A 24,556-nucleotide genomic window follows, 5' to 3' on the forward strand; every position below is an offset into this window, starting at 1 on the left:
GTGGGTGACTTTACACTCCCTCTTCTGTCTTTCTTTCCTTCATTCTTTCCTCTTCCTTCTGCCTGTGGGTGACTCTACACTGAGTGACAACCCAAATGGTTTCCTGCACACCAGGAAACCATTTACTACGCTGGGTGGTAACCATATAACCAAATTATGGCGCCTGGTGGTTTAATGGGTACTTACGGCTCTCCAATCGGATTGAGCCGGTGAAGGTTTATATCCAAGGGATGGTTGGGGTTTATTGCTCACGTAATGCCACTCAGGGATGAGTGAGGCTGGTCACTCATCTTAAATGTCGGGACCAACTTGCCTAGCCCCGGGCTCCTACGGTTCTCATGGGGTGACGCAGGTTTGGATGATGATGATTATTATTATTGTTATTATTATTAACGTTTGTTTTGTTGTTGTTATTGTTCTTGTTCTTGTTACCTCTGCCAAAGAAGTTAGAGGAGTTATGTGTTAACTATGTTTGTGTGTTTGTCTGTCCACGCGATATCTCCAAATGTTCGGCATGAATTTCAATGAAATTTTTTTGAAGGCTGGGCCATGGGACAAGAAAGAGTTGATTAAATTTGGGGCGGATCCGGATCCTGCAATGGCATTGACGGAGGTATGCGCTCTCTGGGTGTCTTCTAGTCATTACTGTTATAATAATAATAATAATAATAATAATAATAATGTGGATAGGATGAACAATGAGGGCTGACTATGAGAGTGCATGTGAGCGAGGCAGAGGGAGGCGGAGGATGAGATGAATAGGATGCGAAGAGACAAACGGGAATCATGGTGCGTGTTTCCTCCCGGCTAAATATACAGACAAGGAAGGGTAGGTAGGAGGCTGTAAGCAGTCATAATAAGATAATTAGCGTGTATGTGTAATGAGAGAGGGATGAGCCACAACAATGTCCCCGCCGCCACACATCCGGGCTACGTGTGGCAACAATGGACGTCGCTTGCTTCCCGTACCTCAAGTTCACGGCCAAAGAAAATTTGTAAATGCCGCTAAGTTCGCTCTCGGAAAGTGCTAGAATGTTGCGAAACACATAAACATCTCCTGAATAATTTAGAACTATGCAAATATTGCCAAACTACTGGTTTAACCTGACAGAGATGTCTAACAAATTGTCTCTAACTGGACGTGAAAGAAATCTGCTTCGGCCTCGACCTTTCCCAACGATGTTCATGGTTACGGTTTCAGAGGGGGGGGGGGGACGTACGCCCCTCTGTTTTAGACAAATCTTCGATTACTTACACATAATAACAGATCAATGTTTTATGCAATATCTTACAGAATTGTCACATCACAGAATCATCTCAGTAGAAGAGGGATTTGGTTATAAATTCTGGAAAATCTGATGGCGAGTCAGTATGAATTTAAACTTGTAATAATTCTACTGGGGATCACGCTCCCCCCCCCCTCCTTTCTTCTTTCCAAAGTGCTGGATCTGGCGCTGATGGTGATTTTATGCGTTATTTAATGTGAGTGACGTCCACAGGCGCCATAGGTAAATAATAATACAGCAAGGAGAATGGCACTATGGGATGCCAGGAGCGGGGAGGGAAACAAGTCAGCCATAAATCCCTTCGTGATCAACCCTCGAAATTCTTTTCCAAGTGACGCGCGGCCACTTGCAGGTGTGCTCAACCTTCCTGTGACTTCATCCACTCCAGTTTGGACATTTTGGTGCCCCTGTAATTTTGCGTATCATTAATTCAGCGATATCCAGACAAGCCCTAGGTAAATATTGAAACAAGGGGGATGAGATTATAGGATGGGGGAGAGGAAGGGGAAGTGCATCGGCCATAATTCCTTCATAACCAGACGACGGCATTCTTCTCTAAGCGACGCTCGCCCAGCTGCCTGTCTGCTCGCCCGCCTCGCTGATGACTATTTTACAGAGGCTAATTAACGCGTCACGCTCCCTGGCTGCCTACGTAAAAGAATTGCTCCTTCGTTAACTTCGCTGGATGGCATGTAATGGCTGGTGGCGGGGGAGCTGACGGGGAAAATTAGTTTGCGAAATCGGGAGGTTTGGATTCCAGTCTCGAGTCTGCCATTTGTCTTGCTGTCGACGAGAAGGGTACGTATTCTCGTCGGTTACCTCCCTAACACCCTCTCTTAAGCGATTTAGTTTGCTTATTTCACCTTACTGTTCACTGTGTCACATAAATCCTTCCAGTATTGACCTAACACCTTTTCCTAAGCTATTTGTCTTGCTGTCGACGAGAAGGGTCCGTATTCTCGTCGGTTACCCCCCTAACACCCTCTCTTAAGCGATTTAGTTTGCTTACTTCACCTTACTATCATCTGTGTTACGTAAATCCTTCCAGTAGCGACCTATTACCTTTTCCTAAGCGATTTAATTTGCTTATTACACCCTACAGTCCTCTACTGTGTTGCGTAATTACTTCCAATATCTCCATACACTGCATATATAACATACGAAAGGGTATGAACCAGCCATATCCAAAAATAAATCGCTAAGGAAGAGGTGTTAGGGAGCAAGGATATGGCTGGCTAATATCGTTTTGTAGGTTATTTACGCAGAGTATGGTGATATTAGAAGGATTTATGTAGCAGAAAAGGACGGCAAAGTGTAATAAGCAAAATAAATCGCTTAGGATGGGGTGTTAGGGAGCTTCCATATTCGTATTTTCATCTGTTAAGGAAGTATCATAACACCTCTTCCTAAGCGATTTATTTTTATTATTACACCTTACCATCCTCTTCTGTGTTACTTAAATCATTCTAATATCACCATGGCATAAATATCATACAAAGTGATATTAACCAGCTGTGGCCAAAAATAAATCGCTGAGGAAGAGGTGTTAGGGAGTTTCCTTAACAGACGAGAATAGGGAACTTGGCCTTAGGTTAATATTTGCACTGTGAGGAGGGTAATAGGCAGGAAGCAGGTGGGGAAGGCAGCAGGTGTGTCTGGGTTGACTGCTGAAATGCTGAAGTTAGAGAGAGAGAGAGAGAGAGAGAGAGAGAGAGAGAGAGAGACTATTATATATGAGTGTGTTGTCCCATATGATTGGCTGAAGAGTGTAACTGTTAATGTGTACAAGGGTTGGATGATGCCCTGGAAAGAGGAAATTACAGAGGCATAAAGCTTTTGGACCTGATAATGAAGGTAATGGAGAGAGTTCAAGAAGGTATGATTAGAGAGTGAATATTGAGGAGATGCAGTTTGGGTTTATGCCAGGCAAGGGGACCACTGATGCCATATTCATTGTTCAACAGCTTCAGGAAAAATATATAGGAAAGAAAAGGGAACTGTACTTTGTTTTTGTTGATTTGGTGAATGCCTTTGACAGAGTCCCTAGGGAGGTGGTGAAGAGGGCAATGATAAAGCCTGGGATGGAGGAGTGGCTGGTTAGGGTGGTTATGGCCATGTATGTGGGTAGATATGTATGTATGTATGTGGGTAGATGTGTACGTGGCAAGATATTACTACTACTTGCTCTTTCCTTTCTGTTACTCTTATTACTCTTTTTTTCCTCTTCAAGTGTATGTGGGTGCTCACACCCAGGTAAGAGTGAATGGAGATTTGAGTGATGAGTTTTCCGTGAATGTTGGTGTGCATCAGGGGTCAGTCTTGAGCCCCTTGTTGTTTATCATGGTGCTTGAAGCCCTCTCACGTGACTTCAAAAATGGACTCCCATGGGAGATGTTGTATGCTGATGATTTGGTGTTGACTGCTGAGAATCAAAGGAAGGCGGAGGAAAGATTTAGGAAGTGGAGAGACGGACTGGGGCACAAGGGCTTGAGAGTAAATGTGGATAAAACAAAAGTGATGGCATCTAGGCAGTACTGTCAAAGAAGAGCGATTCTGGCCATGTGTGGTTTTGTCACAGAGGCATTGGAAGTATTTCCATGTTGTGCAGTGTTTGTGATAAGTGGGTGCATAAGAGATGTAGTGGTATTAGAGGTAGACTGCAAGATAATGCAGTGTTTGTGATAAGTGGGTGCATAAGAGATGTAGTGGTATTAGAGGTAGACTGCAAGATAATGCAGTGTTTGTGATAAGTGGGTGCATAAGAGATGTAGTGGTATTAGAGGTAGACTGCAAGATAATGCAGTGTTTGTGATAAGTGGGTGCATAAGAGATGTAGTGGTATTAGAGGTAGACTGCAAGATAATGCAGTGTTTGTGATAAGTGGGTGCATAAGAGATGTAGTGGTATTAGAGGTAGACTGCAAGATAATGCAGTGTTTGTGATAAGTGGGTGCATAAGAGATGTAGTGGTATTAGAGGTAGACTGCAAGATAATGCAGTGTTTGTGATAAGTGGGTGCATAAGAGATGTAGTGGTATTAGAGGTAGACTGCAAGATAATGCAGTGTTTGTGATAAGTGGGTGCATAAGAGATGTAGTGGTATTAGAGGTAGACTGCAAGATAATGCTGATTTCATGTGTGCCGTGTGTCGGGGAGAGCACGTGGAGATTGCCAGACGTGATTGATCTTGCTGTGAGTCTCTTGAGTGTGTGGAAGAGTTTTGTTATTTAGGGGACATGTTATATGCTGGAGATGGGGCTGGAGTAAGCTCTGTTGCTAGGGTATGGAGTGGTTGGAGGAAGTTCAGGGAGCTGTTGCCTCTCCTGACATTGAGAGGGCTCTCCCTCCGTGTTAAGAGATCTTTGTATGCGGCGTATATTGGTAGTGTAATGCTATGTGGTAAAGAGACCTGGGCAGTAAGGGAAGAGGATATTCGTAGGTCAAACGTACAGAAATGACAATTATTAGTTGGATGTGTAATGCGTCCTTGAATGCGAGGCCTGGAGGGGTGGGCTAGGTTAATGATTGAAGAGTTGAGGGGCAGGATGGGACCGGAGTGTATTGGTATAGTGAAGAGACGGGGTAGATTAGATGGGTTGGGCGTGCTGAGAGGATGGAGGATGACAAGTGGGTGCGGAAGGTAAGAAATGTGAAAGTTGTGGGTCGGGTTGCAAGAGGCAGAACAAAAATGACCTGGGACAAGGCCATAGAGTGTGACCTCAAGGATAAGGGACTGAATATGGAGGCTGCCAGAGATCGAGCAGCGTGGAGAGCCGCCATCAGGTGACCAAGTTCGATGCATGAAAGCATGTTGAAGCCTTTATATATGATACGATACGATCTCCTGACAATTTTATTCAGTTCAGGACAGACTTTTCAAACTGAAGATGGTAAATAGAGTCTAATTAAACCTCTTTAGTGTAAGAGGTTTTTCCTGGATTGAATAAAACACTGGAGCAAGGATTCCCTACCCTTGACTGGTGAATTAATGCATGTGTGACCCATTTCATTGGTCATGCTGGTGATTATAGTTCTCCCGCTATCGTACTCTTTTTTTCCCCACAGCTTTCTGTACCGTATCTTACCCCATCTACTGGAAAAAATAAAAATAGTCGGAATGATGATGATGATGATGATGATGATGATGATGGAGAAAATAGTAGGGCATCAGAAAGTAAATGCTTAAAACACACATACACACACACAGACTCACACACACAAACACACACAGATTCAGAAGTAACTATTTAAAATAACAAGGAATACTCTTCTTATCCCATTATTCACCTTTTTATTTAATTTGCACGTAAATTATTGTTTGAAAAGCTGATGATATATTCACGAGATTTGCTAGATTAGAATTGATGTGTAGTGTGACGTCACCAGGCATCATGGGAGCCGAAGTTACAGACGGAGAGGGTGAGTGGAGAATTTTTTGTAATTACGGCGATACTCTTACTGTTCTTTTTATTGTTATGGTAATTATAACCCTATGTAATCATTACTGTCTGGTGCAATTATTGAGCATTGGATTTAGTTTATTAAGGGTGTAAATAGTAGGTATACCGAGGATGTTTGAGGGTTTATATTCCCAGGTGACCAAGATGCCCTTTAAACCAGGTAGGATGCTGTTTATTAATCTTGTTATATTCCAGCCATCCATATTAATTTTTATAGAACTAAATATGATTCTCTACGCGAGGAAGCACTGGAATTGAATGTGGCAGGAAATAATGAGTGGATGTTTATTAGTAATGGATAATTTGAGGCTTATTTAATTTGTTGACATCTTGTTAAAGGTCCCTTACTCACTGGCAGGTGGATAATTGTACACAAGTTGCCCATAATGGTTTTGGACACGAAACCTATGTGTGTGTGTGTGTGTGTGTTTTTTTTTTTTTTTTTTTTTTGTAGACTCTGGTGCAGTTTATTCTATTCTGAAGCCGAATTTCATCAAAAATAGTAATTTTCTTACGGGAGTATAGTTGTGAAACTGCTTGAGCTCCCGTGCATATAATTTGCTATTGTATCTTTTCCTCTGTGAACTGTAATATAATTATCATTGTGATAGTTGGAAAAGTTTTGGAAATCTTTTTTCATTCATTCATTCATTGCCAGACGCCATGTATCCCAGACGGGGTGGCCAATGGCTTAGAGTTAATTGTTTTACAGGGAGGGGCACTAATCCTCCACCAACCCCACTTGACACGTAGGGATGCCAACAGCATCTGGTGTTCCCAGGCGGTCACCCATCCAAGTACTAACCAGACCCAACGTTGCAATTTTGGGAATATCAACTACCGGTATACAACCTCAGCAGTTTTATATGAAAACCATGGCAAGTAGCCACCCACCTTGTCCATCTTAAAGGTTGATCAGGGGTCAAGGTCAGGCATTCAGTAATCATATGACCCAACTAACCAAACCTAATATGACCTATCCTTACCCAGCACAAGGTGGTCTAACCTGACCTAACCAAATTCAGCCCAACCTAACTTAATCTCCCCTCAGGTGGGAATTCAAACACTCTATCTATCTATCTATTCCCAGACGCCTCAATCCCGTTTGGGGTGGCCACAAACAAATCGCCTCCAAGTCGCCCTGTCCCCCGCCATTTCACTCCCCTGCTCCCAACTCACACCCCCCTCTCTCATATACCTCTCCACCCCATCCCTCCATCTCATCCTCAAACACATGATTGGAAATAAAGACTGTACTGTAAATGAAAACTATGCCCAATATACACTAACTTGGCCAGTACTGTTGGCCATTTTGTGGTGTGAATGTGCTGCCTAATGTGCCTCATTTATTGACCCTGTTTCAGTATAGCCCAACAACAGACAGTTCATTGGGCTGTGAGACATTCGGAAGGGCTGCGTCATGCACTCTGTTTATCATCCCCTGTTTGTTATAGCTGACTTAAGTTTGGTGCGTTAAGAAGCATTCGGTAATTCCAAATTCCGTTATATCAAGGTTCCGTACGGTGAGGGTCTGTTGTAATATATTCATTGATAGTGATTTCTGACAGAGGACGTCATAGAAAATATGGCGCTGTCACAGGTGAAAAATAACAGATTGATTATGGGCAGAAAGAAAATTCCACTTTAATTCCTTTCCCCCCCCCTTCCTTGGTTTGTTAAGAAAAATATCAGCAAATGGCGAGATCTAAACAGAGGGATTCCAGTTGTGATTTCTGGTACTTATTTTCCCATGCATGTTGATTGCAGCAGTAGGCCTGTTTGGTTAGGGTAGGTTAGAAACAGCTATTAGAAGAATCTTGACTGACTGAACCAGCAGATTTACTAAGGAAGTACGGAAGATGCTCGATTTAATTATTTCTGACGTAGCGGAAGCCCGAAGATGACAGAATTATTTTTTTCTGATATTTTTGCCCAATTTAATGGAAAATTTCTGTTAAATTAAGCATAATTCCGTTAAAGAAATTCTGTACTGTACACAATAATGCATTTTTAGGGGTATAAATTATGGGTTCAGACTGCTGTGTGTAGCATTGAGAGTTAGCATAGCATAGCTTGCTAGGTTTGGGTTACCTTCATGGATTTAGCGGAAAATAGTAAATAACAGAAAATTTTCCCTTATACAGTACTGCATTTAGCAGTGGTTATGGAACTCGATTTAGCAGAAAATTTGAGAGAACGGAATGGGGGTTGGCTCAATTAGTTCATTAAATCAAGCAACTGCTGTAATAGATTTTGTGGGGAAATACAGTCCAGTTGCATGTAATGTGTGAATTTCATGTAGCGTGTGAATTTCATCCCTAACACCTGTTGCATTTTAAGTTTTCAGGTAATATGAATGAGAAAACTAGTCTATCTATCTATTGCCAGACGCCTCAATCCCGTTTGGGGTGGCCACAAACAAATCGCCTCCAAGTCGCCCTGTCCCCGCCATTTCACTGCCCTGCTTCCAACTTACACCCCCCTCTCTCATATACCTCTCCACCCCATCCCTCCATCTCATCCTCGGCCTCCCCCTCCCTCTTCCCCCCTCCACCTCACTCACATACACTCTCTTCGTCAGTCTTTCACCCTCCATCCTCTCCACATGGCCAAACCACCTCAGTGTGTTCCTCATAACGCTTCCTATCACATCCACATCCACACCACAACGCTCCTTTATATCCTCATTCGTCAGCCTGTCTCTCCACGTGACTCCACAGGCTCCTCTTAAATAACTCATTTCCACTGCTCTCACTCTTGACTTGTGTCCTTCCAACAATGTCCAAGCTTCACTTCTGTACGTTGGAGTTGGTATCACAATACTGTCATGTAGTAACTTTTTCACTTCCATGCTCACTTCCCTGTTTCTTATCACTACTTTTAAAGAACCAGCAACCTTTCTTCCCTGCTGTACCCTTTCAAGCACTTCACCCTCCAAACCTCCATCCTTACTCATCACACTACCCAAATACTTAAACGTACTCACATTTTCCAATTCCTCACCATCCAACCTCGCTGTACATTCACTAACTTCACCTCTCTCAAAGACCATCACTTTACTCTTCCCTACATTCACCTTTAGGTTCCGTTTCTTAAATTCTCTCCCAAACTCATCCACCAAGCCTTGCAGCTCCCCTTCGTCTTCAGTCAACAACACAGTATCATCTGCAAACAACAGTACAGGGAGTTTCCAAACACTATCCTCTCTCCCCAGGGCCACTCCAACATCCACTACCCTACCTTGTACCTCTTTTATTACCCCATCCATGTACAGATTGAACAACCATGGAGACATGACACATCCCTGTTTCAAACCAACTTTCAAAGAGAAAAATTCACTTAGTTCACCATCCACACGCACTGCAGCCTTCGCACCATCGTACATACTCTTCACAGCATTCAACAACTTCTCATCTACTCCATATATTCTTAACACTTTCCACATCCTTGTCTATCCACCCTGTCATATGCTTTCTCCAAATCCATGAAAGTCGCATACAACTTCTTTCCCTTCTCTAGAAACTTTTCCACTTAAGATCTAAGAATGAATATCTGATCTACACAACCTCTTCCCTTCCTAAAGCCTCCCTGTTCTTCTCCAACTAATTTCTCTGTTCTTTCTCTAACTCTGTCTATAAGTATCCTACCATACACTTTTCCTATTATACTAAGAAGCTGTCTATAAGTATCCTACCATACACTTTTCCTATTATACTAAGAAGACAAATGCCCCTATTATTACCACACACTTCTTTTTCCCCTTTTCCTTTGTACAAGGGAAAAATTATACCTGACTTCCAATCCTCCGGGACTCTACCTTCCTCCCAGGCCAATCTGCACATCTTCCACATCCATTCTACTACTGTCTCTCCCCCATGCTTCAGCATTTCACCACACACTCCATCAATTCCTGGGGCTTTCCCCGATTTAACTTTCTTCATTGCTTCCACAACTTCTATCCTACTGATTTCTTCCTGTCTTCTCACCTCCCTCCTTCTCCCAGCCATTCCCCAGCCACTTATACTCGCATTACTTCCATCCTCTACGTTCAACAATTCCTTAAAGTGTTCTCTCCATCTGCTCACTTTTTCTCCCTTCTCCACTAGTAATCTACCATTTTTATCTTTCACTCCCCTGCTAACTTCACTTCCACCCTGTCTTACTCTTTTCACTTCTCTCCAGAACATTTTCTTACAGTCCCTCCACTTTACACTCAAATTCCTTCCAAATTCCTCATCCACTCCCTTCTTACTCTCTCTTACTAATCTTTTCACCTCTCTCTTTCTTTCCACATATAACTCTCTCTTCCGCCTCTCAACTTCTTCCACGCCCCTATTTCTCATCCATTCATTGTATGCTTTCTTCTTTTGTACCACAGCCTGTTTCACCTCTTCAGTCCACCACGCTGTTCCTTGCACCCCCCTCCGTCTTCTCTTCCTTCCACACACCACATCACATGCTGCACATATTTCTTCTGTAAATATCTTACACACACCTTCCACGTCTCCCATCTGCTCCAATTCATATTTGCCCAGTCGTTCCTCCACTTCTCTCTTATACTCTGCCTTTTTCTCATCCTCTTGTAACCTTTCCACTCTCCTTGCAACTACTCCTTCTTCTCATCTTTCCCTTCTTCTATTCCTCCATCTTACTTGCATTCTAATTCTGGCCACCACCAAGTAGTGGTCAGAAAGTCCACTCCCCCAACCTCTATACACTCTTGCATCCTTTACACATCTTCGCATCCTTTCATCCACACACACATAATCAATCATTGCCTTCCTTTCATTCAGTTCACCACCCACCCTTCTCATCACTCGCCATGTATACCTGTGGATCATTTTATGCCTGAAGAGGGTATTGGCTATCACCAACCCCCTCCCAGCACAAATGTCCACTAACGCACTCCCATTCTCATCTATCTCAGCAGGCACACCCCACTCACCAACTATTCCATCCACCTTCACATTACCAACTTTACCATTCATATCACCAATCAAAAACACTCTCTTATTCCTTCCAAACTTTTCCATGCACACTTCCACATTTGTCCAGAACTCTTCTCTCACTCTTCTAGCACGATCTTGCGTTGGCGCATACACACACACAATCGCCCACATTTGTATTCCAACTTTCAACTTTACCCACACAATCCTTGACCCAACTGATCCATACTGTCTTATGTTCCACTTCCATCTTTTACTCACAACTATACATACTCCTTCCTTTGCCCTCTCATTCTCATCTACTCCTGCACATATACCCCATCCATACTCCCATTGTCTCACACTTTCTCCTCTCCATTTTGTTTCAGTTATTCCACATACATCCATTTTCGCACCCTCAAGCACCTGGACAATCTCTCTCTCTTTCACCTCATCATTCGCTCCTCATACATTCCATGTACTCATTACCAAGTCCTTTGTCCGGTCCTGGGTCGTCATCGTTTGGTCAGTCCTTGTCCGAGGCTTCTTGTTTGTTTTTTTAGTTAGTTGTTTTCCGGGGAGGGGCACTAACCCTCCGCCAACCCTTTTAGTCGCCTTTTACGACAAGCTGGGATACTGGGGGAGTATTCTTGAAAACCCCCCTACCCCCAGTTTCAAGGCCAAAGTCTCACATTTAACCTGTCAGTCCACCATACACCCCTATAACCACCACACTTCAGTCACCAAAATGCTTCCATATGCCATTGTTAACCCATCAGGCCACTACATCACCCTTGTACCCACCACCCTCCAGTTACCAGAATACTTCCAGACACCAAGATTAACCCTTGAACTCACTTTGTCACCCCTGTAGCCACCCACCAGCTACCAAAATGCCACTAGATACCGTTTCAAATACCAGAATGTTCATTATATGCTTACAACCAAATAAAATTAAGCTGTTTCCCGGCGCATGTGAGTTTCCCCTAGAGTCACCCGTTCCCACTACAATAATCTTGTTATGGCCGATCACTGGCACTTTCAAGCATCACTCTGCTGTACACGTTTATACCAGTACATAACAGCTGGGATGAATATCTTGCTTGGAAGGCATAGGCGATGGTTGGTGGCTGCAGTGTGTTGTGGAGGTTTGTGTTGTACTCATCGAAGCCATCTATCGTATGTTTTACCTCCGAGCTTTGCATTCTGTCGTATGAATTTGTTTGTCGCTGACTCTCCCCCATCACACACTTTCGCTTTCTCTAACTATCGTCTCTCCTATTATGTGAGCAGTAAACCCCCAACCATCCCTTGAATGTAAACCTCATCTGTTTGGAGTGTCTTAACCTACTGAACCACAAGGCATCATTTGGTTATATAGTTACATCCAACATAATAAATGGCTACCTGGGTTGCAGGAAACAGTATGGCCTTTCAGTCAGTGTAGAGCCAACTGAGGGCAACACTATATTGAGTGAGTGGATGGTGACTGTTCTTACCTGCCATTTTTTAATATCTTTCACCATTCTTCCACAGGTTGGTCTTGTGATGATGATGATGATGATGATTTTCTTTCACAGGTTGTTGAGTTACACTGGTGGCTGGGCCTACCTGCTGCTGCACTCATTGGGTCCAGGTATTTGGGTTACAGTGGCCAAAGCTTCACTCTGCACCTGCCTGTCTCTAGCAGGGCCACTTCTGTGGGTTAATGGCCACAATCCCCACCCACACCTGCCTGCATCCAGTGAGTAACTTTTGTGGGTTACAGTGGCCACAGTTCTTGCTGCATCTGTGGGTTAGTGGCCAAAACCTCCACCTGCATCCTGTGGGGCCACTTCTGTTGGTGGCCAAAACCCCCACCTGCATCCTGTGGGGCCACTTCTGTTGGTGGCCAAAACCCCCACCTGCATCCTGTGGGGCCACTTCTGTTGGTGGCCAAAACCCCCACCTGCATCCTGTGGGGCCACTTCTGTTGGTGGCCAAAACCCCCACTTGCATCCTGTGGGGCCACTTCTATAGGTGGCCAAAACCCTCACCTGCATCCTGTGGGGCCGCTTCTATAGGTGGCCAAAACCCTCACCTGCATCCTGTGGGGCCGCTTCTATAGGTGGCCAAAACCCTCACCTGCATCCTATGGGGCCAATTCTGTTGGTGGCCAAAACCCTCACCTGCATCCTATGGGGCCAATTCTGTTGGTGGCCAAAACCCATGTATACATCCAGTTAGGCCATGTGTGTGGGTTACAGTGACCCCCACCCCCACCTGCATCCATGGAGGCCACTTCTGTATGTTACAGTGGCCAGAACTCCCACACACACCCGCCTACATCAGTGGGACCTCGTATATGAGCTGCTGTGGCCAAAACTACCCACACCTGCCCACATTTTGAACAGGTTAAGGGCTAAATCTCCCACCCACACCAGCCCTTACCCAGTGGAGATGCTTGTGTGGGATCCAGTAGCCAAAACTCACCCACACCCACCTACACCATCAAACATGTGGTGTGGATGTGGCCGTATCAGGGTTCAGTCTTGTGGATGTGGCCATAGCACAGTTCAGTCTTGGTCCAGGAACCAGTGTTTTGCTCTGCTGCTAGTGAGTAACATATCCATTTGACTTCAGTGGCCTGTTGAATTTTGTGTTATAAAGATTAACCACATAATATGATGCTGTCACAAAGAGGTGCTGTGGAAAGGATGTAATTCCATAACATTATTTCTCCGTCTCTGAGGTATATGAAATTGCTACGTAAGGATAAAAATCTGCGCCAAGTTTGAGTGAGGCAGGTCACCGTTGCGTTAAATGTTAGGAGAGAGGAGCCTGTCTCTGGCCCCCCCACACCCCTGTTTGTAATGGGCAAAATGGGATTACATATTATTTATGATTATATAATTACATTGTTTAATACGTTAGATCTCTAGTTATAAATACACATTATTTTTAGACCTAATTTGCTCCTAACTGCTTCACTATGCTGCCTCCATTTTTTTTTTTTTTTTTTTTTTTTTTTTGCTATCTTCAGTCAGTTTTGCCATCATACAAGAGATATATTCAGACTGGAGAGGTTAAATTCGTCCTGTATAAACCTCTTGAGCACACGATGTCTTTTTCATTCATTCATTGCCAGATGCCATGTATCCCAAACGGGGTGGCCAAGGGCTTAGAGTTAATTGTTTTACAGGGAGGGGCACTAATCCTCCACCAACCCCACTTGACACGTAGGGGTGAATAAAATTGCCTGAAGGATGGATGAATAACGATATCGTCATCAGAATATTGGGTTCAGATTAAGTATATGAATGATTGCTTTTCAAAATTCCACTCCTTTACCGTTTTCACTCTAACTTGGCCTAAAATCGTCACCTCTGATAGACCATAAAATATCAGCAGATGAAAGGATCACATATAGTAAATGAAGGTTCCATTGCTACATATAATTCGCCAGTTAGTGTAGTGGTTATAACACCCCAGATGGAGTGACATCCATAGGTTTGATCCCCATGATGTGACTGGAGGTTTTACAGTTAGTGCCACCAGGGGAAGTAGCTTGGTCACCTACCCTTTAAATGTACTGGAATATGGCGGCCTGATCTTGTGTTCCTGGTATTTAAGAGGTGTTTAAGGGTGTGATATTTAAGAGGTGACTAAGGGTTAAGAGGTGACTAAGGGTTGATAATTAAGAGGTGACTAAGGGTTAAGAGGTGACTAAGGGTTGATAATTAAGAGGTGACTAAGGGTTAAGAGGTGACTAAGGGTTGATAATTAAGAGGTGACTAAGGGTTGATAATTAAGAGGTGACTAAGGGTTAAGAGGTGACTAAGGGTTGATAATTAAGAGGTGACTAAGGGTTGATAATTAAGAGGTGACTAAGGGTTAAGAGGTGACTAAGGGTTGATAATTAAGAGGTGACTAAGGGTTAAGAGGTGACTAAGGGTTGATAATTAAGAGGTGACTAAGGGTTGATAATTAAGAGGTGACTAAGGGTTAAGAGGTGACTAAGGGTTGATAATTAAGAGGTGACTAAGGGTTGATAATTAAGAGGTGACTGAGGGTTGATAATTAAGAGGTGACTAAGGGTTGATAATTAAGAGGTGACTAAGGGTTGATAATTAAGAGGTGACTGAGGGTTTGATATTAAAGAGGTGATCCAATTTTTTTTTTTTTTAGCTATATAATTGCATCAAGAGAATTGGCCTGTTATCTGTCCTTAATTAAAATCAACAACACCGGCCTAACCACAAGCCAGTACACCGTTCAGGAGGTATGATGAGATGCTGTTTTTGTTATGATTGATAGACATGAAAGCTGTCTGTTTTGAAATAAGAGAAATGACCAGCGAATGCAGTGATGTACCTCTGAAATTAACCTATGGACATGAGTTAGAGAAATGATCAGAAAAAGTAGTGATATATTTCTTAAATTGCAATTGGACATGAATTAGAGAATTATCCTGAAAGTGCTGTGATATACCACTTAAAATAGTATATGGGTATGATTTGAGTCACAGAAATGGCCCAGATAGTGAAGTGATATTCCTCTTAAATTGGCTAATGGAAATGAGTCACAGAAAATACTCCTGGCAATGCAGTGATATATAGCAGTAGCTCTTAAATTGGCAAATGAACATGAGTTGGAGAAAGGACCAGAAAATGCAGTGATATATGGTACCTTACCTATGAAATTAGCATATGAGTATGAGTGATTCAAAGAAGTGACATGAAAATGCAGTGATATACCATTTAAATTGGCATGCGGACACGATTTTATTTACAGAGAAGACTCCTGAAAATGCAGTGATATATCTCAAATTGGCAAATGGACATGAGTTAGAGAAATGACCAGAAAATGCAGTGATATACCTATTAAATTAGCATATAGATGTAGTTGAGTCACAGAAATAACCTTGTGAAGATGCATTTTGAGATGAATCACATTACAGAATCTGGGAAAATAAATGATGAATGAAAAAAGTCACTCAGCCGCCTCTCAGGCCTCATCCAGCCAGAAGAGCATTGTGTTTGGAAAAGCCCATACAGAAACTTGTGGCTGTGTGTGAAAGGGTTACTGGTGTTTGGTTTTGGCTGGTGTTATGGTGTTAAGTAATGTGTTGGTGTTATGTAATGTACTGGTGTCATATCATGTAGGCTACTGGTGTTAGGTAATGTACAGCCATGAGCAGAAGTTGCCAACAGTCATCCACCAGCTTTGTGTCCTGCCATCCTTATTTCCACCCCCAAACTACACAGTTATCCGTCCTGCTCATACTGTTATTATTTTGGTGTTTGCTTCTTATTACTTCACACAAAAATGGTCTGTTTAATATCTTCCATTGCTTAAACCATCAGAGAAGTGTTGGCAATACATTTCTCATTCATTAGAGTGAGTTTGAGTATCTTTCCTTTTCATACTATTGCCTAAATGATCAGAGAAACATCAGCAATAGCTACTGGGTATATTTCTCATTCCCCTCCAAGTGAATGACAGTATCTTCCCTTATCATACTCGTGCTGTGTGCCTCATACAGGTTGCTGCAGGACATGACATACCAGCTTCAAGAGGCATTTCGAGGGTTGATTTTGAGTTTGCAATACCAACGTGGGTCCAGTTCTTCACCAGTACAGTGCTAGTTACTGATGAACTTAGGTATTATGAGGGAAGCCAGTTTTGCCCATAATCGTATAATTTATAAAGACTCCAACATGCACACATATGTTGCCCTTGGTCACCTAATGTTGGCTTTCCACACTGCTTGATCTCTGGCAGCTCATAAGTAACCGCAGCTCTGTAATGGTAGTGAATTGGATCTGTGTTAGTATAGGATTTTTTACTCCCCTTCAGACTTAGAATTTCCTCCTGAATATAACACATCATAGATCCCAAGACATCCTTTATTACTCTCACATAAAAGTAATTCATGTAAAATCTTATATCTGTTTAACTCTGTGTATAGCCAGACACTTTAATCCCATACAGATTGCATCCATGTCACCCTGTCTCCTGCCATTTCGCTGCCCTCCCCCCAACTCACTCATACCTTTAAAATCTCCCATTACCTAAGCATACAGAAAAATGTTGGCCAATCTTTGCTCATATTTACAGCTGCAGACATGAATCCTGATCACAGTCTACTCTGTTAGGGAACGCTTACACAGTGTTCAGAAAAGTTTATTCGATTAGAGATTACAAGTGCTGGATTTTGACAGCCCTTTACACTATCTTGATACTTATGTTATTGAAGTGAAGCCCACATCAGAACACTTGATAAAAAGGTATGAAAAGTGTCCTGTATAATGGCGTCAGTGATTTCATACACAGTTCAGTCATTCATTTTGTCCAGGTCATCCCCTCTGTTATATCTGTTTATCTATAGCCAGACGCCTTCATCCCATACAAACAAATCACCTCCATGTCACCCTATCCCCTGCCATTTTGCTCCCCTGTCCCCAGTTCACACACTCCTCTCTCATATACCTCTCCACACCATGCCTCCATCTCATCCTCAGTGTCCCCCTCCCTATCCCCACTATATAAGTGCATCCAGTACCATTTCATTCCACCATACAGTGTTATTCATCTTAGTGTAGTGAATGGATGAAAGTGTAGTTGCTATATCCATTACTGTACACATGATCAAAAAGCTATCATGTATGGATCTAATGGTTTTCTACACCGTTCAGTTCTGTTATTTTATCTGTGCCATCACCCTCAATTACCTGATGTTTTAAAGGCTTCCCAGGTCTGTTCTTTACACTGTTTGATATTGTATTTAGCTGCATTGCTCTGTTGTGTGATAGTTGGTCTTGTAAAATCCTGCCTACCCTTCGTTTGGATCCGATTATTGCCTACATGATTTATTTCTTTATCTTAGCTGTCCCCTCCATTTTGCTGATGATTTAAGTGCACCACAGACCTTTTCTATGGGCCTCTTAGTTCCTTTATTTATTTATTTATTTACTTACTGTCTGTAGTTCTTGCCTACCATTCATTTGGATCCAGTTTTTGGCTACATGATTTATTTCTTTATCTTAGCTGTCCCCTCCATTTTGCTGATGTTTTAAGTGCACCACAGACCTTTTCTATGGGCCCCTTAATTATTTTATTTATTTATTTATTTATTTACTGTCTGTAGGTCTCGTAATTTCCTACCACATTGATTTTCTTGGCTGTGTCCTAGCTTGTACGGTATTGATTTTTTTCCCTTGTTTTATTATTTTGTTTTGCCTTTTCTTGTCATTCCTCATTCTCTTTTGTCATGTGCAGTGCTTTATCCATAATACATTCTTCTTTTGCCTTAGTGCCATATAGTCTTTTAAATCAGTTCAGGTACAGGATTATCATTACCATACAGTCTTTTAAATCAGTTCAGATATTATAATTGCCATACAGTCTTTTAAATCAGTTCAGGTACAGTATTACCATTGCTGTAGGATCTATTAAATCAGTTCAAGTACAGTAATACCTTTGCCTTGATATAATTGATAGAACTATAATCATATCTGTCACAACACCAAGGCCAGATTACAATACAGTATACTCTCTGTTAATCAGAAGTTGTGTCAGTAGTGTGGATAGGGAAAGTTTGCATGGTTTTATTTATCTTATTTTTTAATTTTTTTTCTGCTAGCTTGCGTTAAGTTAGGTTCAGTTTGGTTATAGAATTCTTTATAGCTTTGGCTCAGGTTAGGGTTAGTTATAGGAGAGAATGTGGAGTTACGTGGAGCTTTATGGTTATTTAAAGTTTGGTGTGGCTAATTGTTTTCTGTAAGTTGGGTTTGGCGTTTGATGATTTTAGGATAATTCTTGTGGTATTTCTCTGGGTTAGGCTAGAGTGAGTCAGGGGAAAATGTGGAGTTACGTGGAGCAGTGCGGTTAGATGACGTTTGGTTAGGTAAGTTTTCTTCATGTAGGTTTGGTTTAGGTAAAGTTTGGTTATTCCAGGTTAAGGCTTTACAGATCTGTCTAGCTTAGGTTTATTTAAGGGAGAATGTGCAGTTATGTGGAGCTGTGTGGTTAGGTGAAGTTTGGTTAAGTAAACTTTGAAATCTAGGTTATGTTCTTTGGTTAGTTTAGGTTAGTTCATTTTAGAGCTCTTTCTAGGTTAGGTTATTTTTAATTAGGGGAGTATGTGCAGTTATGTGGAGCTTTGTGGTTAGATAAAGCTTGGTTAAGTAAACTTTGAAATTTAGGTTTTGTTTTTTGGTTAATTTAGGTCAATTCTTTTTAAATCTCTTTCTAGCATAGGTTAGATTTAAATAGGGGAGTACGTGGAGTTATGTGGAGCTTTGTGGTTAGATGATGTTTGGTTATTTTAATTGCTTCTCCTAGGTTGGGTTTGGTTTGGTTTAAGTGGGGCAGCAAGTAAAGTTAAATGGAGAGACAGAGAGACATAAATCAGGAAGTTAAAAGGAGCATTGTGGTGTTGATGTATGTGTGTGTGTGTAAGTGTATGTATGTAAGTTTGTGAAAGTGTGTGTGTTACATGGAGAGACAAATGAGGAAGTTAAGGAGTGTTTTGATGTTAATGTGGATGTGGAGCTTGTGGAGTTATGTGGAGAGAGAGAAATAAAATGAGGTTATGGAGTACTGTGTTGTGGATGTGGAGCATGTGGTATAATGTAGAAAGACAGAGTAGTGATGAAGTTCAGGTGTGTTGTGGTGTTGATGTGAATGTGGAGCATGTAGAGTTATGTAGAGAGACAGACAGAGCAATGAGGAAGTTCAGCAGTGTTGTGGTGTTGTGAATGTGGAGCATGTAGAGTTATGTATAGAGACAGATAGAGCAATGAGGAAGTTCAGCAGTGTTGTGGTGTTGATTTGAATATGGGGCATGTGGATTTGTGGAGAGACAGGCAACAATGAGAGAAAGTTCAGGAGTGTTGTGGTGTTGATGTGGATGTGGAGTTATGTGGAGAGACAGAGTGTAATGAGGAAGTAGGGGAGTGTTGTAGTGTTGATGTGGATGTAGAGCATGTGGAGTTATGTGGAGAGGCAGAGTGATGAGGAAGTTAAGGAGTGTTGTGGTGTTGATATGGATGGGCAGGGTACCCTGGCTATGTGGAGAGAATGTGGAATAAGAGATTGACTAGGAGTGAGGTGGAGGGGGTGAGGGAGACCAAGGATGAGGTGGAGGATGAAGAGGTATATGAATGAGGAGGTATAAGTTGGAGGGAGAGCAGCGTGAGGTATTAGGACAGGGTAACATGGAGGTAGTGATATTCCTTGTGATGAAAGGCTCTTTTATTCATAGTCCTGTTGGCTCTGTTATCATCTAATGGAACTGGCCCACTGCCACTACTTGAATGCTTAATTGTGGTTGTGTGAATTGTGGTGAGTCATGAGGTAGGAATGAGTCTCCCTGGTTACTAGTCAAATCAGCCCTACAGTCTGACTACACTTTGACGTCTGAGCTGGAAGGGATTGGAGATTCATGTCAGATTAGAATTAAAATCAGATTATATTTATCAGGTGCACAAAAATCACTTGAAATAAATGAGAAATAACACCAATAAACCTGGACAGATGTGTAAATCTTGTTCAGCCTTGGTACCCAGCCACATAACCATCACTCACAGGAAACATTCATACCAAAGGACAGTCAGAAGCCAAGATGAGACACCCAAGGTTACAAAGTTTACAATATACATCTCAGGTTTATTTTTTATCAACTTTTTAGCAGCTGTAGGGAGGTAATTAGCTCTTTTGGCACTTGTGTAGCTCCCAGTCCAATTAAAAAAAAAAAAAAAGGGGGGGGGAAAGCTGTTCCATGGCCCACATCAATATGAGGATTTTGTGAGAGGAAGCATAGACTCATTAATTTATTTTTTTATATGTATATGAAAAAACTGATGACTTGATACAGGCAAAGGGTGAGGACAGGCTGTTGTTGTTGTAGATTTATCAGACTGTAAACTCAGTGGACTACAGACTGGTTACCATCTGCCGCGGCCCACCATCCTCCTGTCAGGTAAGAGGGAGGGAGTTGGTGGATATTTATGTAACTTGTGTTGGTGCCACCACGTGAAGGCTTCCCAATACAACACCATAACAACAGGTTACATACAGTACTAGTGATACATGTACACACCCTACACACATTACTATGTTCATTTTAACTTGGCCTAAAATTGCTACCTGCCCATCTTAGTGCCGAGCCATAATATGATGCTAGTCATGAAGAAGTGCCATGGAAAGTACGCAGCCATAGTATTATCCTGCCACTGACAGTAATGATGCTAGTCATGAAGAAGTGCCATGGAAAGTACGCAGCCATAGTATTATCCTGCCACTGACAGTAATGATGCTAGTCATGAAGAAGTGCCATGGAAAGTACACAAAGCCATAGTATTATCCTGCCACTAACAGTAATGATGCTAGTCATGAAGAAGTGCCATGGAAAGTACACAGAGCCATAGTATTACCCTGCCATTGACAATAATATGATACTAGTCATGAAGAAGTGCCATGGAAAGTACGCAGCCATAGTATTATCCTGCCATTGACAATAATGCTAGTCATGAAGAAGTGCCATGGAAAGTACACAAAGCCATAGTATTATCCTGCCATTGAGGAACAAGAAATAGGCTGCAAAAGGATGAAAATCACAGTGTTAAAGTGAGTGGTAGTAGTAAGACCTTTGCCAAGTTAAAGTGAATGACGTATAGATGCACATAGACTGTAGGCACTGCACTTAGAGGCACTGTACTGCACTGCACATTGTACTATTGTAATTCCTGCATGTTGTTGCTTTGATGTAGTGTACAGCATCCACACAGCCCCATACTGAACTCTTACATCAGTTTATTGCCCTGTTCTCACCCTGCCAGCCTGTCATGTACTTATAATGAGAACACTGCACTGCCTCTTAATGTTCATGGTATTGGATGGTGCCAGGATGTACACTTGTTATTGTTCATGTTGTTGTGGCTTCAGGTTCAGTGGTGGTGAACCCAGTGGCCTGCAGGCTAGTGTGATTAAACCAAGGGAGTTGGCAGATGACACTTGCTGTTCGTTTTGTTGCTGCTGCTTGTTGTTATGGCACCGAACTTTTATGACGTAAACCCAGTAAACTCGTGACTGTACTACCATTAGGCCAAGGGGGTATACAGACTCTTGTGTTGTGGCCATAGACTTACCTGATGTAAACCCAGTAGACTGCAGACTGAAGTAGCCCATCTCTACACTCCACCATCTTCCTTTGGGGGGTTAGGCAGGGAATGAACAGACATTTGCATTGGTTGTTATATCAGTGCCACCACGTGAAGGCTTCCACCCCCTCCATCTCCACCACAACTCTATATAGCAGGTGTATAGGTGGACTAAAGGGCATAAGTTTGGATGTTTAGGCCTGTGGAGTGGAGTCAGGATTCCAGGGGCATGAATCCTGAGTGGATGAGTGTGTGGCCCAGTTATTTAGACTGAGTTGGGGTTAGTTGATTCTCTCTCTCTCTCTCTCTCTCTCTCTCTCTAGGTGGGAAAATTAGGTGTGGACAGTGATGATGATGATGATTGATGATAATGATAATTGATGATGATGTTGATGGTGATAAACCAGTGCCTGTAGCTTGAGGGACTGAGGAGAGAATGAGTAATGAGAGACTGACAGGAAGAGTGTGTAAATCAGGAGCAGAGGGAGAATGAGGATGAGATGGAGGGATTGGGTGGAGTGGTGTATGAGTAAAGGTGGTGTGGGTTGGAGGAGAGGCAGCCTGATGGCATAGGATGGGGTGAGAGGCATTGGTTGTGCCACCCACTCTGAGATAAAGGCAGGTGGATATACTGTAGATAGATAAACAGTGGACAGATAGATAGATTGGCAAGTGTAGTGAGAATTTCTGACAGTTGAATAGCACTGTAATGGGGGTGTACTGTTTATGGTCAGCAAATAGATGGATGGATGGATAGATAGATAGGTAGATGTCAAAATAATGAGTTTTGGAGATGTGGATGGTAGTTAAGTGAGAGTATACTGTATATGAATACATAGACATATATAGATTGGTTGGCAAAGAGGTTAGGAAGATACATTGATGCTGTAGTAATGATAATTTATTGTATACCAGTTAAATGACTAATACTGTACTGTACTGTATATGTATTAGCCTTGTGTGTATATATGTACAGTACTGTATAGCTTTATAGTTGCTTCCAGTGGCAAATATAGTATTATATTGGGTTATATAATAAGTTAAATAAGGATAATGTAGAGATGTGTTTATACTCACTGGTGGGCTAGTGTGTGTTGTTATGGCTGCAGGATAATATGAAATGTGAACCCAGTGGACTGCAGGCTTAAGTTGCCCTCCTCCTGCAGCCCACCATCCTCCTTCCCCATAATAGGGAAGTGGTTAAGGGACATATGTATAGCCAGGCAGTGGACCCACTCCATTATATCAGTGCCACTACATGAAGGCGGCCCCCAGCACCAGTTGATATTATTATACATACTTTTAATACCAACATAATTTCCATCAGTAACATACAAGAAGGTAGTAAGGTGCAAGAGGCAGAATAAGTTGCCAAGGAAGATGTGTAAAGAAATGTCCCTTATTTTTACATGTTATTTAGCCAAGAAAATCAATAACATGGGAAGTACCAGACTGTCTCAGCTTGTCTTGAGCAGGTCGTACCCTTGTTTCGTGTTTGATTTTTTTTCATTTCGTCGTCCTCATCAGCCGTTTCCAATTCCTTATCTGTAATGTAGCCTGCGTCTCAGTTACTGATGGTGCCGTGTGGTCTTTGCCTTTGTTGTATTTATTTATTTGTTTATTTTTATCGTTTCCTCATCCCATTTTTCCAATTTCCATGATGTCTCCTGAGCCAGTGTTATAAGGTCTTTGGTCTGTGGTGCCAGCAATCCATTTATCAGTTCACTTCCATCTCCCTGATTCACACACCATTATACACTGGTACTTTTTGTATTATGTACAGTACTGGATTATTGATGATGGGTTAGGTGAGGTGGTGATTACAAATAGTTTATGGTGGTAGGTGGTGACAACCATCATCCACTCACTTGATGTAGTGCTCCCTGCTCTTCTCTTCACCTTTATTATTCTTTTTCTTTGTCTGTCCTCCACTATTCCTGTTTCTCCCATCCTTCCCTTCATTTTTTATTCTTTCCACTGCAGGTGGCTCTACATTGAGTGACAAGCCTAATGGTTTCCTGTAACCCAGGAAACCATTTACAATGCTGGGTGGTAACCATATAACCAGATAATGGGGTGATGTGCAGTGTACTATGGTGCCCCTGTTAACTGAGTGGAGAGACAGTGTGGCGTCCATCCAGGAACCAGATCTGCACACTTTTCTTGCACCTCACTGGAGTGCAGTGCTGTCTACTGCATAGGAACATTGGTTGACTTAAAGGATGGCCTGGCAGGGGTGGTTGCTTGCCTGCAGTTGATAGGTCTGCTGACCAGATACACTGGAGTTACTCAGCAACAGCAAAAAGTTTTGTTTTAAATGTTAGTAGTAGTTGTGGAAACAAAATCACTTAAGTTTATAGTTGAACAGTTCCGAATTTCACACACAGTTTTGAAACACAATAGTGATATTTTACATAGTTTGTGTAAGTTGCTGTGACAACAAATATCATATTACAGTACAGTACTTGGATTGAGAAGTGTTTGTTTACTGATGCTGTCATTATGATGTGTATCAGTATTTATGTCTGCAGGTGTACTGTGTATACTGTACTTGAGCAATGCTCGTGTTGTCCTGTCTCCATATCCACATTTATCAAGTCTACCTTTACACACATGAATGTTTTTCTCATGCACCACCTCTTTGTCTAAGTCGTTCCAAATATTTAAGAATATACCTAATTGTGATATACACGGAATGTACTATGCGTGTGTGTGTGTTGTGATGGTGGTGGTATGTGATGC

The sequence above is a fragment of the Coenobita brevimanus genome, chromosome 83 (genome assembly GCF_032717465.1).
Source record: "Coenobita brevimanus isolate Jiangsu-jjx chromosome 83, ASM3271746v2, whole genome shotgun sequence".
Lineage (NCBI taxonomy): Eukaryota > Metazoa > Arthropoda > Malacostraca > Decapoda > Coenobitidae > Coenobita > Coenobita brevimanus.